Source organism: Leucopleurus acutus (genome assembly GCF_964270905.1).
Source record: "Leucopleurus acutus genome assembly, chromosome: 6".
Lineage (NCBI taxonomy): Eukaryota > Metazoa > Chordata > Mammalia > Artiodactyla > Delphinidae > Leucopleurus > Leucopleurus acutus.
The window spans coordinates 103,734,106-103,753,802 of record NC_139149.1 but is presented as its reverse complement, the minus strand read 5'-3'; the positions used below and the strand labels follow the sequence as shown (position 1 = coordinate 103,753,802).

The 19,697-nt window shown below is 37.8% G+C and overlaps 1 protein-coding gene across 3 annotated transcripts in view; it reads right to left on the bottom strand.

The window, feature by feature from the left end:
* The window catches only part of ACSL3 (acyl-CoA synthetase long chain family member 3), an 82,513-nt gene that overhangs the window by 46,968 nt on the left and 15,848 nt on the right, over positions 1–19,697 (bottom strand). For 2 of the 3 annotated variants that reach the window (XM_082841556.1, XM_082841558.1), the window contains exon 2: positions 13,772–13,828. The exons of the other annotated variant lie outside the window; for it this stretch is intronic. The gene's annotated coding sequence lies outside the window, so the exon portion shown is untranslated. The remainder of the gene's footprint in view (positions 1–13,771; positions 13,829–19,697) is intronic. 3 annotated transcript variants of the gene reach the window in all.

The following is a 19,697-nucleotide window of genomic DNA, read 5'->3' as shown; positions in this document are numbered from 1 at the left end:
AAAACCACAAATGAGTTTATTTACTAAACAGAAATAGACCTGCAGACACAGAATACAAATTTATGGTTACCAAAGGGGAAAGGGGAGAAGGGATAAATTAGGCATTTGGGATTAACATATACACATTACCATATATAAAACAGATAACAAGGACCTACTGTATAGTACAGGAAACTATACTCAATATTTTATAATAACTTATAAAGGAAAAGAATCTGGAAAAGTATATATATATTCTTTACATGTATAACTGAGTACATATATTCTTTATACATACATAAATGAATTCTTATATATATATATTCTTTATATATATATAAAAACTGAATCACTGTGCTGTACACCTGAAACTAACACAACATTGTAAACCAACTATACTTCAAAAAAAAATGTTCAGCTTTCTCAAAGGGTAAAAATAATAATAATAATACAAATGGATCTGTACAAAACAGAAACAGATTCACAGGTGTAGAAAACAAACTTATGGTTACCAAAGGGGAAGTGGGGGGAGAAAAAATTAGGAGTATGGGATTAAAAGCTACAAAGTACTATATATAAAATAGATAACCAACAAGGATTTACTGTATAGCACAAAGAACTACATTTAATATCTTATAATAACCTATAACAGAAAGTAATCTGAAAATACAGATATATGTCTGAAAACTTTTATTCCATTTTCCTTTTCTAAATAAAGTCCAAGCCAGACGTTCTTTCAAAAAATAAAAAATGCTGGGTCCTGGCATAAAATTAAACAAGAAACAAAGAAATTAGGCAAGGAAATTTATACCTTTTTCTGCTTGTTACAGAACAAGGATTTTAAACAAATTCATGCACAAGAATACACAAATACACACCTACACCAGTCTCAGCTCTGCAACCAATTACTATGAGTCCTTGTCCAAGTCACTAAATCCTAATTTGCTTACCATTAATGTTGCCGGAATTCAACTAGATCTATTTCAAGGCTATATTCTATTGATGTAAAGGACTCCCAGACTGATTCAGAAGTACTGACAACCATCAAACACTGGAGATTTAAATGCCCTGAGGAACCCATTTCTGTCTTCTTTATAAGGTACATCCCTCTCCTTTTGGGGGTGAAGGGAAAAGGGGTAGGGAAAGAGTTCCCTGCTTAAAAACACACACACACAAACACACATACACAAAGAAAAAACACTCAACGAGAAGACTTCTAAAACTCCATTTCAAAAATTCTAACATTTTTCGGGACTTTCCTGGTGGTCCAGTGGTTGAGACTTTGCCTTCCAATGCAAGGGGTGCAGGTTCAATCCCTGGTCGGGGAGCTAGGATCGCACATGTCTCCCAGCCATAAAAACAGAAGCAATATTATAACAAATTCAATAAAGACTTTAAAAATGGTCCACTTCAAAAAAAAAAAATTCTAACATTTTCTAATCAGATTGCCTCCATGGTGAGAAAAAGAAGAGTTGCAAGAAAGGGGTAGGGAAAGCCTTTACTTCCTTTTCATTTTGAATCACGTGAACGTACTATCTTAACAACAAAAGTACTTTTTAACATATATATAGTCTAAAGATGATATGGGTGATCTGTGAGATTGTGCTGGTGTTGGACAGACTGATCCAACAAAGAGGAGAGGGGTTCAGGTCTGGGTTAAGTTTCCCACCATGTAAAGGAGAACTAACTGCTCAAACCAAGACACACACACACACACACACACACACACACACACACGCACGCACACGCACGCACGCACGCACCAGTTTTAATGCATTGGCAAAATGTGGTTTCATACATTCATCCTGACCTCTCACATCTATGTCTACTTGGCTAAAAGAACGAGTCAAGTACCCCAGAAAAGGAAACTGCCGGATGATGCTCCCTTACATAGGTAAATGTATAAACCTGAGGTCCACACAAAAGAAGCAGTAAAGTGGTCTTTTTACCCATTAGAATGTCCTTTCACTCTTCCTTAGGGTTGCCAGATTTAACAAATAAGAATACAAGATGCCCAGTTAAAGCTGAATTTCAGTTAAACAACAAATTTCAGTGTACATATGTCCGTGCAACATCTGGGACATACAGTAAACCATTATTCAACATTTATCTGAAATTCAGCTTTAACTAAGTGCCTGGTATATTATATGGCAACCCTACTCCCATCTCCAATCCACCACAAAGTGGGAAAATTGGGATGACCAACCACTCTAGTTTGCCGGGGACTTCAGGGTTTCCTGGTACACAGGACTTTTCAGTACTAAAACCAGGGAAGTTCCAGGCAAACCAGAATGAGCTAGTCACCCTAAAATTAATTTCACCAAGTAAGCAAACCAATTATAGCCTGGGCTCCACCACTAGTTAAGTCTGATGTTTTATTAATGAAATAACTTTTCTGTACCTTATTTCCCCATATGTACAAAATGTAAAGTGCGGTAGATAAAAGGGACTCTGGAAAAATGCAAAGGCATGTAAATGCTAATTATCAGCATAGCTGGTTTGGGTACAAAGTTCTTTTTCATGTGGAGCTTCAAAGCAGACAGGTACTTGTTTCACTTATATACTTTTTACATGACCTACTGAAGGTTCTATTCCTTGCAACACTGGTTTGATTGCACACAGAAACTGTTCCAACAGACCTGCTCCTTTCAGAACTAAGGCTACGCTGTGGGTTTGATGCTGGCCCCCCACGTTCTCGCTGTATAACATGGGACAAGTCAATTTACACCCCCAAGCTTCAGGTTCACTGTACAACTGGGGTGATAACAAATACCTCACAAAACTCCTTTGGGGAAAAAACAAGAGAAGTGAAAGCATTCTTCATAAATTACAAAATACAATGTATGTTTTAGTAGCACTTTTAATTTGTTTATACGAAACTATGGATACCAATATCAATATTTTTATCTTGATAATTTCTTATACCCCCCTGATTCTGAAGGTACTGAAGTCAATTCAGCTGTACTCTGGCTCCACAGCCTAAGCTCTCAGTAAAAGACTGGGTTTTTGTTTTGTTTTTTTTTTTTTGGCTGCGTTCTTCGTTGCTGCACGTGGGCTTCCTCTAGCTGTGGAGAGCAGGGGCTACTCTTTGTCGCGGTGTGCGGGCTTCTCATTGCGGTGGCTTCTCTTTGTTGCGGAGCACGGGCTCTAGGCACACAAGCTTCAGTAGTCGTGGCACACGGGCTCAGTAGTTGTGGCTCGTGGGCTCTAGAGTTCAGGCTCAGTAGTTGTGGTGCACGGGCTTAGCTGCTTCGCGTAGTGTGGGATCTTCCCGGACCAGGGCTCGAACCCGCGTCCCCTGCATTGGCAGGCGGATTCTTAACCACGGAGCCACCAGGAAAGTCCCAACACACTGGGTTTGACACTTTGCTCTACTACTTACGAAATGTCACCTTAGGTAAATTACCTTTCTAAGCTTTAGTTCCCTCATCTGTAAAATGTGGAGAATAATATCTGTATCACATAAACAGTTAATACGTGTAAAGAATATAACAACTGTCTCATAATAAGCACTCAAGTCTCAGCTGCTATTATTATTGATTAAATAAAAATTCAAAGGTAAGAAGAAGCTGAAACCATATATACATCCATGAAGTCCCTTATAAAATAGTAAGCAAAAATAATGACGCTTAACACATCTTGTATTTGGAATTGGTACTAGTCCATTGAGCCTCCTTAGCTAGCCAGTCAGTTTTGGGAATTTCTCTCCATGAGCTTTAGTTAGATGATTACAAATTTATGTTTAAGAAAATACATATACTAATATTTTTTCCTCACGTCTAGTACTCCATGCAAAAATTTTAAGTCCTTGGATTTTACAACACAGAACTATTGAATCCCACTCCCTGGATCCCACTCCAGTCCCAAAGGTAGAGAATACACGTGGAACACAACTCAGGACCAACTCTGTTTAACCAATTCAACTTACACAGCCCCCATACACCTAAAGAATATGATCATCAACAAGTTTCCCTAACTCTCAGGGGTTTAGGTCCACCCTTAACCACCTCATACCTGGACCCAGCAACACAAAGGGAAGTACTAAGAGGTGGCTCTAGAGTCCATTCATCTATCTCATTATCGTGTGGTTGTTCACCAAACAGTTCCCGCCCAGACAAACACACATACACAAGCCCCAGGTTCAGGGTTCTGAATCATTTTGCCTCAACTTCCTCGTCTATGGGAAAGCCTACCCTTACTCTGCTTTCTACTTACCTTCCCAAGACATATACCCTCCTCTTATTATATCCAAAAGAAGTGATAATGAAATTCTCTATACAAAAGTACAGCTTTTTACATTAGAATTTTGTTCAAGGTTGATTCATTGAGAATTTTGTTCAAGGTTGATTCATTGAAGGGGAATGGGGAGAATGGCATGTTAGTCACTATTACATTACCCAAATGGCAGGGCAGAGAAACCAAACTTAGGACACCTACTTACTAGCACTGTTTTGACATTATTAACAATACTTACCAGTAAGTACTAACCGGCCAAGAACTGAATTCCTTGACTATATTAAAACATATATTAAATAGGACTATTTCCCCTTTAGGACTATTCCTTATTTATTCCAGTGATCTCACACAAAATGGCTAATGAGGGCCAATTATATAAACATTTCAGGAGAACATGAACTATTAAATTATATAATGACATCAGCTTGGCTGGTTGGTACTTGAGGGTCTTTATAATTCCAACTCAATCCAGCTAAGTGCTATATATAGTATTACATGAACCCATACCTAGGATAGTAAACAGATGGCCTAATGTTTTTTTTGCGGGGGCCCCACAACGTGCGGCTTGTGGGATCTTAGCTCCCCGACCAGGGATCGACCCTGGGCCCTCCGCAGTGAAAGCAGAGAGTCCTAACCACTGGACCACCAAGGAATTCCCCAGATGGCCTAATTTTTAAGTGAAGGTTGATTTAGCTGTATTAACAATTTCCCTTTTGAACTTACCTATTTTCTTCCCTAGAGTAAAATTTAAAATAAAATTAAAGAAAATTCAAAGGCTTAATAGTTCCAAACATATGAAATATGTCAGCAAACTAAATGTGCTTATAATGAGCAAAGTATGCACGTCTGAGAAAAGAAAGCGCTTCAGGTAAGTTTAGCCTTCAGGAATATGAAGAGATTCAAGTGTCTAAATTAAGATTTTCAGGATAATTTAATCTAAGATAATTTTAAAATGCTTCTAGTAAAAAAGAAAAAAATAATAAAATGCTAGAATAATTTTGCAATCTAAATTCTACTGAAAACTATCCAGTCTGACTCTATACCTGTTCTTTCAATTCCAAGGATTTATAAATTGTTCAGTAAGATTCTTTAGATATTTCCTTTTTCACCTCCTTACCCCAAAAGCCCTTCTTATCTAAATTTTGGCATATCAGTTAAAATCAAACTTAAGAAAAAGCAAATAACATATATAATTAGACATTATAAGTACACTGTGGAAATACACAGAACTGGATGAATGACCTGTATCACAACATTACATCAACTTCATTATTTATACTATCTGAATGATAGCTAAGAATAAGGTTTAAACATTCAACTACTTCCTTTAGTCAATAGTCTTTTACTTGTATTTTATTCATGATTTTTTCCCTGTTTAATTTACATAAAATATTTTCTTCTTTCCATAAATCCTCAATTATTTTACCATTAATAAAGCTTTATCTAAACAGGTTTCAAAATCAAAGCTACTAAGATAAAGCGTTGTCTTCCCACTCCTCTCCACCACTCTCCGATGTGCTCAGTTTTCTGGCCTCTGCAGTTTTTCCATCAATGTTCAAAAACTAGATTGTGTTTTAAAAAATAGAAGGTGTTAAAAAAAGGAATCCACCTTCAATACCTATGAGCAGTATTTGGCCTGACTCTAAGAAACCTTTTCGTGTTACACCAAGGGAGTGGCAAAACCGCTGCTGTCCCCATCTCCTTGCAAACTTATAATATGCATCATTTTCACTGAAATACACATGAAAATACTCTGAATAATTTCTCTCTACTGCGTGACTAAATGCACAAAGTAACACTTTCTGCTACCAGCTGAATATGGACTACTGGATCAAGTAAGTGATGAAATCCTGAAGGCCATCAAAACTTGTCTACTCTATAAAATATTTAAGTATGAATCACTAGAATCATGGATAGAATTTCCCTTTTTTTTAATCAGTATAACTGAACATCAAGAAAAAGAGTAATCAACTTGCTGTGAATCTGTAACATAGATTTAAAACACTACTGAATAGCAGTGATAATGAATCTAAATTTATTCACATACAATTCTACTTGTTAATATTCTCTTTTAAATTCTACATGTCATTTTTTGGGGGGACTACTAATAAGTAGCATTAAAATAAAACCCAAATCAAAATCTACTTCTCCAAATTTCTTAAGGAGTTTTAAATGCTTCAATCTAACAACTACACAAAGGATATGCACACAAGTGAATCAGGTCAATTTTTACATCATATCTTAAGTCACAAAACTTCTGAATATGAGTAGTTCCCAAATGTGAAGAGGTGGAGTTCTAAGTTTTATAATTCAAGACACTGGATTTCTCAAATAGTCCATAAAATTCTATTTACTTCATAATACAGTTAGCCTACATAAAATGATGAATTTCTTTTCCTCTTTTTGGATACCTGATCAAGTCTAGGCAAAATTATGAGAGACAAAGTTACCTTTGTCACTCTGCCACAGCACTTTTTTCTCCATGCACTGTTTCCCTCCCCCACCCTAAACAGATGGACTAAACTTCCAAAACCACTTCTTTCTCTACCCCAATCTAGCTGACCCTCAATAAAGGCAACACTAATTGCAGTCATTTATATAAATGCTTTACTCTTTAATACCTGTTGTTCAGTACACAGTAAATTAACTTTGCGATTTTAATTTCAATGTAAATCTAAACTATGTTGATCTATTCTTAGCTAGAAATTTGAAGTTTGGGGTTTCCAAAGAATTTCCCTTTTATGTTCGCTAAAAGAAATTTGTAGAGAAAATAACAGTGTTCCAATATATTTAGTCACTTCAAAGCATTCTTCATTTAGCCAAGTATATCGCTCAAGAAGATGTAGGCAAAGAAATGTCTAAAGTAAAACAAAGGCACACCAATGGGCAAGGTATTTGCCTTTCTCCATCATACCTGCTTCATTAAAAGATGGTAACCTTGGATATGCACGTAAAAAGTCTAGAAGGACACATTCCAAATTGGTAAGGAGTAACCTCTAGCAAAAGAAACAGGGGACAGGGAAGATTCCTTTTACTTACACACTCTTATACTGTTTACAGTTTTTAGTAATAAACATTCTTCATGTAATTTCTTAAAATCAGTAGAAAATATAAAATCAGTAAACTCAACAGTTGTGGGCAAAGATTCTGAAATGATCTTCTGAAATAGAAGATAAATGTCAACAATCATGATTCTAAGAGATAAAACGCTTATTGCTCTTATATTTGCAAAGCACTTAAACATAGACTCTTCCTTATAACGGTTCTAACCAACTTTACCCTCACTTCTCAGAATGCTAAAAACTTCCTGGACACATGATCCTTAAATTCTTGCCCCAAAATTTCACAAACTCTAATTCACTTCACAAGTCACAGTAAGTAAAGAATAAAACTATGCTATATTTTACCCCATGACAACTAATTAACAGGAAGATCTTGCTACAGGTTAACAAAAACTCCACTGCTGGACACATGCGGATGCAGTGGGCACAGGCGCGGGCATATGACGTCTACAGTCCATGTGAAGCCAGGTCTTCCGGCACTTGAGGATCCACGGAAAGCGAGTTTTTGAATGCCTACAATGCAATGGCATTCATTTCACTTTCTAAACCTGATAACCAGGTGGTAGAAGATATGCTTGCTCTTCAGGGCACAGTTCATCCGGGTGGCTGACAGAGTCTTGGTGCCCCAGCTGGGTGCCAAGCCTGAGCCTCTGAGGTGGGAGAGCTGAGTTCAGGACACTGGTCCACCAGAGACCTCCGAGCTCCACGTAACATCAAATAGCGAAAGCTCTGCCAGAGATCTCCATCTCAATGCTAAGACCCAGCTCCGCTCAATGACCAGCAAGCTACACTGCTGGACACTCCATGCCAAACAACTAGCAAGACAGGAACACAGCCCCATCCATTAGCACAGAGGCTACCTAAAATCACAGTAAGTTCACAGACACCGCAAAACACACCACCAGAAGTGGTCCTGCCTACCAGAAAGACAAGATCCAGCCTCATCCACCAGGACAAAGGCACCAGTCTCCTCCACCAGGAAGCCTACACAACCCACTGAACCTACCTTACCCATTGGGGACAGACACCAAAAACAACAGGAACTACCAACTCGCAGCCTGCAAAAAGGAGACCCCAAGCGAGGAAAGTTAAGCAAAATGAGAAACAGAGAAATACAAAGCAGATGAAGGAGCAAGGTAAAAACCCACCAGACCAAACAAATGAAGAGAAAATAGGCAGTCCACCTGAAAAAGAATTCAGAGTAATGAGAGTAACGATGATCCAAAATCTTCGAAACACAATGGACAAAATATAAGAAACATTTAACAAGGACCTAGAAGAACTAAAGAGCAAACAAACAATGATGAACAACACAATAAATGAAATTAAAAATTCTCTAGAAGGAATCAATAGCAGAATAACTAAGGCAGAAGAATGGGTAAGTGACCTGGAAGATAAAATACTGGAAATAACTACTGCAGAGCAGAATAAAGAAAATAGAATGAAAAGAATTGAGGACTTTCTCAGAGACCTCTGGGACAACATTAAACGCACCAACATTCGAATTACAAGAGTCCCAGAAGAAGAAGAGATAAAAAAAAGAGACTGAGAAAATATATGAAGAGATTACAGTTGAAATCTTCCCTAATATGGGAAAGGAAATAATCAAGTCCAAGAAGCACAGAGAGTCCCATATAGGATAAATCCAAGGAGAAACATGCCAAGACCATATTAATCAAACTATCAAAAATTAAATAGCAAGAAAAAATATTAAAAGCAGCAAGAGAAAAGCAACAAATAACATACAAGGGAATCCCCATAAGGTTAACAGCTGATCTTTCAGCAGAAAATCTGTAAGCCAGAAGGGAACGGCAGGACATATGTAAACTGATGAAAGAGAAAAACCTACAACCAAGATCACTCTACCACGTAAGAATCTCATTCAGATTCGACAGAGAAATTAAAACCTTTACAGACAAGCAAAAGCTAAGAGAATTCAGCACCACCAAACCAGCTTTACAACAAATGCTAAAGGAACTTCTCTAGGCAGGAAACACAAGAGAAGGAAAAGACCTATAATAACAAACCCAAACAATTAAGAAAGTGGTAAGAGGAACACACATATCAATAATTACCTTAAATGTAAATGGATTAAATGCTCCAACCAAAAAACATAGACTGACTAAATGGATACAAAAACAAGACCATGTATATGCTGTCTACAAGAGACCCATAGCAGACCTAGGGACACGTACAGACTGAAAGTGAGGGGATGGAAAAAGATATTCCATGCAAATGGAAATCAAAAGAAAGCTGGAGTAGCAATTCTCATATCAGACAAAATAGACTTTAAAATAAAGACTATTAGAAGAGACAAAGAAGGACACTACATAATGATCAAGGGATCAATCCAAGAAGAAGATATAACAATTGTAAATATTTATGCACCCAAAAGGAGGACCTCAATACTTAAGGCAAATGCTAACAGCCATAAAAGGGGAAATCGACGGTAATACAATCACAGTAGGGGACTTTAACACCCCACTTTCACCAATGGACAGATCATCCAAAATGAAAATAAATAAGGAAACACAAGCTTTAAATGATACATTAAACACGATGGACTTAATTGATATTTATAAGACATTCCATCTAAAAACAACAGAATACAATTTCCTCTCAAGTGCTCATGGAACATTCTCCAGGACAGATCATATCTTGGGTCACAAATCAAGCACTGGTAAATTTAAGAAAACTGAAATCTTATCAAGAATCTTTTCCAACCACAATGCTATGAGACTAGACATCAATTACAGGAAAAAAATCTGTAAAAAAAAACAAAAAAATAACACACACATGAAGGCTAAACAATACACTAAATAACCAAGAGATCACTGAAGAAATCAAAGAGAAAATCAAAAAATACCTATAAACAAATGACAATGAAAACGTGACAAACCAAAACCTATGGGACACAGCAAAAGCAGTTCTAAGAAGGAAATTTATAGCAATACAATCCTACCTCAAGAAACAAGAAACATCTCAAATAAACAACCTAACCTTACAGCTAAAGCAATTAGAAAAAGAACCAAAAAACCCCGAAGTTAGTACAAGGAAAGAAATCATAAAGATCAGATCAGAAATAAATGAAAAAGGAACGAAGATAACGATAGCAAAGATCAATAAAACTAAAAGCTGGTTCTTTTGAGAAGATGAACAAAATTGATAAACCATTAGCCAGACTCATCAAGAAAAAAAGGGAGAAGACTCAAATCAATAAAATTAGAAATGAAAAAGGAGAAGTAACAACTGACACTGCAGAAATACAAAGGATCATGAGAGATTACTACAAGCAACTACATGCCAATAAAATGGACAACCTGGCAGAAATGGACAAATTCTTAGAAAAGCACAACCTTCCGAGACTGAACCAGGAAGAAACAGAAAATATGAAAAGACCAATCACAAACACTGAAACTGAGACTGTGATTAAAAATCTTCCAACAAACAAAAGCCCAGGACCAGATGACTTCATAGGCGAATTCAATCAAACATTTAGAGAAGAGCTAACATCTATCCTTCTCAAACTCTTCCAAAATATAGCAGAGGGAGGAACACTCCCAAACTCATTCTATGAGGCCACCATCATCCTGATACCAAAACCGGACAAATGTCACAAAAAAAGAAAACTACAGACCAATGTCACTGATGAACATAGATGCAAAAATCCTCAACAAAATACTAGCACACAGAATCCAACAGCACATTAAGAGGATCGTACACCATGATCAAGAGGGGTTTATCCCAGGAATGCAAGGATTCTTCAATATACGCAAATCAATCAGTGTGATAAACCATATTAACAAATTGAAGGAGAAAACCCATACGATCATCTCAGTAGATGCAGAAAAAGCTTTTAACAAAATTCAACACCCATTTATGATAAAAACTCTCCAGGAAGTAGGCAAAGAGGGAACTTACCTCAACATAATAAAGGCCATATATGACAAACCCACAGCCAACATTGTTCTCAATGGTGAAAAACTGACACCATTTCCACTAAGATCAAGAACAGGACAAGGTTACCCGCTCTCACCACTCTTACTCATCATAGTTTTGGAAGTTTTAGCCACAGCAATCAGAGAAGAAAAAGAAATAAGAGGAATCCAAATCGGAAAAGAAGTAAAGCTGTCACTGTTTGCAGATGACATGATACTACACATAGAGAATCCCAAAGATGCTACCAGAAAACTACTAGAGCTAATCAATGAATCTGGTAAAGTAGCAGTATAAAAAATTAATGCACAGAAATCTCTTGCATTCCTATGCACTAATGATGAAAAATCTGAAACAGAAATTAAGGAAACACTCCCATTTACCACTGCAACAAAAAGAATAAAATACCTAAGAATAAGCCTACCTAAAGAGACAAAAGACCTGTATGCAGAACACTATAAGACACTGATAAAAGAAATTAAAGATGATACAAACAGGTGGAGAGATATAGCATGTTCTTGGATTGGAAGAATCAACATTGTGAAAATGACTCTACTACCCAAAGCAATCTACAGATTCAATGCAATCCCTATCAAACTACCACTGGCATTTTTCACAGAACTAGAACAAAAAATTTCACAATTTGTATGGAAACACAAAAGACCCGGAATAGCCAAAGCAATCTTGAGAAAGAAAAACGGAGCTGGAAGAATCAGGCTCCCTGACTTCAGACTATACTACAAAGCTACAGTAATCAAGACAGTATGGTACTGGCACAAAAACAGAAATACTGATCAATGGACCAGGACAGAAAGTCCAGAGATAAACCCACACACAAATGGTTACCTTATCTTTGATAAAGGAGACAAGAATATACAGTGGAGAAAAAACAGCCTCTTCAATAAGTAATGCTTGGAAAACTGGACAGCTACATGTAAAAGAATAAAATTAGAACACTCCCTAACTCCATACACAAAAATAAACTCAAAATGATTGAAGACCTAAATGTAAGGCCAGACACTATAAAAGTCTTAGAGGAAAACATAGGCAGAACATTCTATGACATAAATCAGAGCAAGATCCTTTTTGACCTACCTCCTAGAGAAATGGAAAGAAAAACAAAAATAAACAAATGGGACCTAATGAAACTTCAAAGCTTTTGCACAGCAAAGGAAACCATAAACAAGACCAAAAGACAGCCCTCAGAATGGGAGAAAATATTTTCAAATGAAGCAGCTGACAAAGGATTAATCTCCAAAATTTACAAGCAGCTCATGCAGCTCAATAACAAAAAAACAAACAACCCAATCCAAAAATGGGCAGAAGACCTAAATAGACATTTCTCCAAAGAAGATATACAGATTGCCAACAAACACATGAAAGAGTGCTCAACTTCATTAATCATTAGAGAAATGCAAATCAAAACTACAATGAGATATCTCACACCAGTCAGAATGGCCGTCATCAAAAAATCTAGAAACAATAAATGCTGGAGAGGGTGTGGAGAAAAGGGAACCCTCTTGCACTGTTGCTGGGAATGTAAATTGATACAGTCACTATGGAGAACAGTATGGAAGTTCCTTAAAAAAACTAAAAATAGAGCTACCATGTGACCCAGCAATCCCACTACTGGGCATATACCCTGAGAAAACCATAATTCAAAAAGAGTCATGCACCACAATGTTCACTGCAGCTCTATTTACAATAGCCAGGACATGGAAGCAACCTAAGTGTCCATCGACAGATGAATGGATAAAGAAGATGCGGCACATATATACAACGGAATATTACTCAGCCATGAACAGAAACGAAACTGAGTTATCTGTAGTGAGGTGGATGGACCTAGAAACTAGAGTGGCATGGACATATATACACTACCAAACGTAAAACAGATAGCTAGTGCGAAGCAGCCACATAGCACAAGGAGATCAGCTAGATGCTTTGTGTCCACCTAGAGGGGTAGGATAGGGAGGGTGGGAGGGAGATGCAAGAGGGAGATGATATAGGGATATTGTTTATGTACAGCTGATTCACTTTGTTCTACAGCAGAAACTAACACACCATTGTAAAGCAGTTATACTCCAGTAAAGATGTTAAAAAACAAACAAAAAACAACAACAAAAAATCCACTGTTTTACTGGCCTTCAACCTACAATTTCTGTTAAAATGTCCAGTTTGAAATTTTAAATAAAACACAAATTTCAAAGGACCATCACGTGTTGACATGGTGCTACCAGTCTAATTAGTGCTGAACTTCGCCAAATAAAGAGGATACTGAGGTTCAAACTTTTGCAGAGATGCTTAGTGATATTCAAATTGAGGAAAGGAAGGTCAATATCAATAATATTGCTGAATAACATGGCTCAATGTTCCAATGGGCTTACATGGAATTAAAATTAGTATAAAAGCTACTTTCTCATAACTTTCATAATTCTACAATCACAAAATGGAGAGAAAATAATTTTTTCTTTGACAGTTTACCCACATTTGGTTTTAACTTAATACATTTTACACCTAATAATAGAAACTTTGTAGTTAAATAAAATTAAACACTTTACCGGTTGACAATGGTAGGAGGTACTAGTGCCTTCAAATATGGGCCTTTGTTTCAATACCTGTCAAAACAAACACATGAAGGCAAGCATTACTACTCCTCATCTGGTTAATCATAGAGCCAAATATCAACCTTTTCCTGGAGATATCTCTATCTCCAAACCTCACGGGAAAATTTCTGTTGAGTTTTTCTGGAAACATCATCTATTATACTAGCAAATGACATGTTATCATGTAAACTTTTACCAAAAAAGCATGTTGTATATACCACTACACACCTATTAGTATAACCAAAATCCAAAATACTAACATCACTAAATGCTACAAGAATGCAGAGCAACAGGAACTCTCCATCACTGCTGGTGGGAATGCAGAATGGTGCAGCCACTTTGGATGACAGTTGGGCAGTTTCTTACAAAACTAAACAGACTCTTACCGTATGATCCGGCAACTGATCTCCTTGGTATTTACTCAAATGAGTTGAAAATGTATGTCTAGACAAAAAAGCTGCACACAACTGTTTATAGCAGCTTTATTTGTAAATGCCAAAATTTGGAAGTAACTAAGATGTCCTTCAGCAAGTGAATGTGTAACTGCTACATCCAGGCAATGGAATGTTATTCAGCACTAAAAAGAAATGAGCCATTAAGCCATGAAAAGATAGAGGAAACTCAAATGCAGATTACTAAGTGAAAGAAGTCAATCTGAAAGGTTACATACTATATGATTCCAACTATATGACATTCTGGATAAGGCAAAGCTACGGAGACAGGATTGGGACTACTGAGACAGCAAAATGTTGCCTAGGGTTAAGGAGAAAGAAGGGATGAACAGGCAGAGCAGAGAGGATTTTCAGAGCAGTGGAACTACTCTGTACGATACTATAATGGTAGATATACGACATTACATATTTGCCAAAATCCATGGAACGTACAACACCAAGAGTGACCTCTAGGGCTTCCCTGGTGGCGCAGTGGTTGAGAGTCTGCCTGCTAATGCGGGGGACGCGGGTTCGGGCCCTGGTCTGGGAGGATCCCGCATGCCGCGGAGCAACTGGGCCCGTGAGCCACAACTGCTGAGCCTGCGCATCTGGAGCCTGTGCTCCGCAACGAGAAAGGCCGAGAGAGTGAGAGGCCCGCGCACCGCCATGAAGGGTGGCCCCCGCTTGCCACAACTGGAGAAGGCCCTCGCACGGAAATGAAGACCCAACACAGCCAAAAATAAATAAATAAATAATTTTTTTTAAAAAAAAGGTAGATTACTTTCATTTAAAAAAAAAAAAAAGTGACCTCTAATGTAAACTGAGGACTGTGCATGGTAACAATGCATCAGTGTAGGTTCATCGATTGTAATAAATGTGCAGGACGTCTGGTGCAGGACGCTGAAACCGGGGGAGGCTGTGCATATGGGAGGACAGGGGATACGTGGGAAATCTCACTACCTTCTGCTCAATTTTGAACTTGAAACTACTCTTAAAAAATAAAGTCTACCTTTTTAAAAAAGGTATATCCAAAACTTTTATAAAGTATGTTGAGTTTTTTCACTCACTGTTATGATGGTCAAGGAGAATTTGTAAGTTTTATAATAGTATTTCATTGTATATACCATACTTTTGTATATCATCTCAATGATTTTCTCAATCACCTTCAAAGCAGATAGGTTAGGAATCATTACAGTTACTTAAAAAAATATATTAACATCAGCCCAAACTCACAGAGCTAGTAAGTAATGGTTAAGTATTTTGAGTCAAAATTCAGCACACCACTGCCTCACTATTAATTTCCTCATTCGCTACAAGACAGCCAGATGTACTTTAAAAGGGACAGGCCTTAAAACCAGATATATGTGGGTCCAAAATCCCGGCTCTGTTTTTTAATAGCTATGATTCTAGACGCATTCATTCATTTCTTCATTCATCTATCTTCATTCATCTATCCATCTGTCCATGGGGAGTGAGGGGGGCACCTTATCAATTTACTTATTTCTTGTGCCAGTTTACTCATTATGTAAATGAGGACAGCAACAACATATATGACATATTCGACATATATTTGTCGAATTTCTATAAATAGAAGGCAACGTAATAGAAAAAATGCGCTATGTACATTCAGAGAAAAAATCCAAACGCCTCTTAACTTTGAAAAACATGGTCAACATCACTAGTTATCCAGGAAATGCAAGTTAAAACAATATAATTTTCCCCTATCAGATTTCTTTTAATGAAAAAAAATCACAAGTATTGGCAAGGCTATAGGAAACAAGATCGCTCTTGGCATTATTAGGGGAAGTGCAGCCACTTTGGAGAGCAATTTGGCAGCAAAAGCTAAAAGTGTAAATTCCTATGACTTAGTGAATCCCTTCTGAGTAATTTGCCGCGGAGAAGGTTTGACACAGGTGCATGTTTACTTTACCTTGTTTTGTTTTCTAATATGACAAGTCCTAGTATTCAATTGACCCTCAATAATTGTTGAATCTCCTCAACAAAGATTTAATGATCCATTCATTTTTGGCCAAGGAGGCAAGAAGAGAAGAAACTGCAGGCAGTAATAGTATTTGGAAAAGCAGAGGTATTCAAGAAAAGGGCAATTTAAGAAAACTCTAAGTATTTGTTGTAGGCTGAATAACGACCTCAAAGGTATCAGGTCCTAATCCCTGGAACCTGTAAATGTTACCTTATTTGGAAAATGGGTCTTTGCAGGTGTTATTAAATTAAGGCTTTTGAGATGGGGAGACAATCGTCGATTACCCAGTGGGCCCTAAATGCCATCACAAGTGTCCCTGTAAGACAGAAGCACTAGATTTGACATACACAGTGAAGATGAAGCAAAGAGATTTGAAGACGCTGGCCTAGAAGCCTCGAGTGGAGCAACGGACTGCAGCAGTCCCAGAGGCTGAAGAGGCTAGAAGAGCTAGAAGAGGCGGGAACAGCTTCTTCTCTAGAAGGAGGGAGCTCAGCCCTGGCAACACCTTGATTTCAGCCCAGTAATGCTGATTCAAACTTTTAGCTTCTATTAACTATGAGAATAAATTCCTGTTGTTTTAAGCCACCAAATTTGTGGCATGACAGCAGCTCTAGAAAACACTGTACCTCACTGCCACTGCCCTGTGTGCCACGCTAAGTGGTTTAGACATTATCCAGATCTCTGAAGACCCATTCAGATTTTTATGCAAGTGAATGGGATAATCAGATCTGTTTCATAATGTTAAATCTAGTGCCAATGTTTAGAATGTATTGATGGAAAAAAACTAGAAACAGGAAGATGTATCAGAACCAAAAATCCAGACAGAAAATAAAGCTCTAGATCACCAGATATTTGAGGGGAAAAAATCACAGTGAGAGATGAAAACAGAAAGTGTGTGTGAGGAGGGTATGAAATGGAGATAGACAATGTAGGAAACACTTTAAATATGCACATGTAATTAATATTCTCAAAGGGATAAAAGAGACCATCTTGTTGATGAAACAAGAATAGTATGGTATACAGAAGGACTGAAAATAAGAAAAAGCTCTTGGAAGTTAGTAACACCTGAAAATAAAAGTCAATAGATGTATTAGAAAATGAGGTTGGGAATATTTTCCCAGAAAGGAAAGCAAAGGCAATGAAGTAGAGAACAGGAGGTTAAAAAGTTTTTGTTTTTCTAATTGGGTGTCAAATTAATCCCAAAGACCAAGTTCCACTAAAAGGAGTTTTAGAAAGAAAGAATAAAGAGAATGAAGAGGTAAAAATTACTGAAGTATTCTGCAATAAGATATCCCAGAGCTGATGAACACTAGTCTTCAAATTGAAAGGGCCTGCTGAGTACTGAGCGGATGAAGGGGGGAAAAAAATTAACTGAACTCTCAACACAGCCTTGTGAATTCTCAGAGCACCAGGTATAAGAATACCCTAAAAGCTTCCAAAAAACAAAAACCAGGTCACTTACAAATAAGGTGATTCTATAATTAATCAACAAAGAAGGATATTTTGGGGAATAAAAGCATGTACTACTATAAGATAAATTTGAAGGTATTCCAGACAAACCAGGATGTATAGCCACCCTTCCTAAAAAGGAATAAGAATCATACTGGCAGCAGATGTCTCCACAGTACTGGACGCTAGAAGGCTATGAACAATGCCTTCAGACTTTTTTTTTTTTTGCGGTACGCGGGCCTCTCACTGTTGTGGCCTCTCCCGTTGCGGAGCACAGGCTCCGGACGCGCAGGCTCAGCGGCCATGGCTCACGGGCCCAGCCGCTCCGCGGCATGTGGGATCCTCCCGGACCGGGGCACGAACCCGTGTCCCCTGCATCGGCAGGCGGACTCTCAACCACTGCGCCACCAGGGAAGCCCTGCCTTACAGACTTTTTAGGGAAATTTTAATCCAGAACTCTACTCCCATCTACATTCCTGTTCAACTGCAGGTAGAATAAAGACATTTTCAGACACACACGGACTCACGAAATTTAATTCCACAAACACACTCTGCCAAGAAATTACTTTAAAAAGTCTTCCACCGTGTGTGTACACTCTTTTGATAAAAGTTAGAGATAATTTTTAAGCCAGAATTGGTCTAAGTTTTGTAATCTATTTCATAAGAGCTATATCCCACAGCTTAAGTAAGGGGTTAGTCCCACAAGACTGTTCCCCACTTGGTAGTTACAAGTCTCTGGCCAGCTATAAATAGGGATTCCCACAAACCCCTCCTCAGGTTCAATAACTTACTAGGATGGCTCAAAGAACTCAGGAACACTCTTTACTTATGTTTTCCAGTTCATTATAAAGCATACAACTCAGAAACAGACAAACGGAAGAGATGCACAGGGCAAGGGATGGGGAGGAAGGTATGCAGCAGAGCTTCCAAACCCTCTCCAGGTGTGCCGCCTCCCCAGCACCTGGACAGAAATGCTCACCGTCTCGGAAGCTTACTGAATATCCCCTTGTTCAAGAGTTTGTATAAAGCTCAGTCTCCAGCCCCCTCACTCCTTGCAGGAGGTCGGTGAGTAGGGCTGAAAGTTCAAACCTCTAATCACTTGGTCTTTCTGGTGACCAGCTCCATCCTGAGATGCTCTAGGGACTCCATCCTAAGTCACTGCATTAGCGTAAACTAGGGTGTGATCCAAAGGAGCTTTTATGAATAAAAGGTACTCCTAACAATCAGGAAATTCCAAGGGTCTCAGGAGCTCTGTGCCAAGAGTGGGGACAAAAACCTTATATATCTCTTGTATTATACTACAGAACTCTATTATTATCATTATTTATATTAACAGTTTAAGTGGGGCAGAAAGGTGTAATCATGTCAGTATATGTTTTTTTTAAGTATTTAAGAAAAATAAATATTATTAACTTTTGCCAAAACAGCTAATTTCTCCCTCCCCCAACCCCTACCTCTGGCCAGCTACCAATCCGTTCTCTGTATCTATGACCTTAGCTTTTGTTTGTTTGTTTGTTTGAAGATTCCACATAAAAGAGAGATCACATGGTGTCTATCTTTCTCTGAGTTATTTCACTTGGTATAATGCCCTCAAGGTCCATCCATTTTGTCAAAAATGGCAGGATTTCATTCTTTTTAATGCCTAATATTCCACTGTGTATATACAGGTCTTCTTTATCCATTCCTCCACTGATGGACACCTTAAGTTGTTTCCATATCTTGGCTATTATAAATAGTGCTGCAGTGAACATGGGGATGCACATATCTTTTTGAATTAGTGTTTTCATTTTCTTCAGATAAATATCCAGGAGTGGAACTGCTGAATTATATGTTAGTTCTATTCTCAATGTTTTGAGGAACTTCCATACTGTTTTCCATACTGGATGCACTGATTTACATCCCCATCAATAGTGCACAAGGGTTCCCTTTTCTCCACATCCTTGTCAACACTGTTATTTCTTGTCTATTTGATAACTGTCATTCTAGCAGGTATGAGGAGATCTCTCACTGTGGTTTTGAT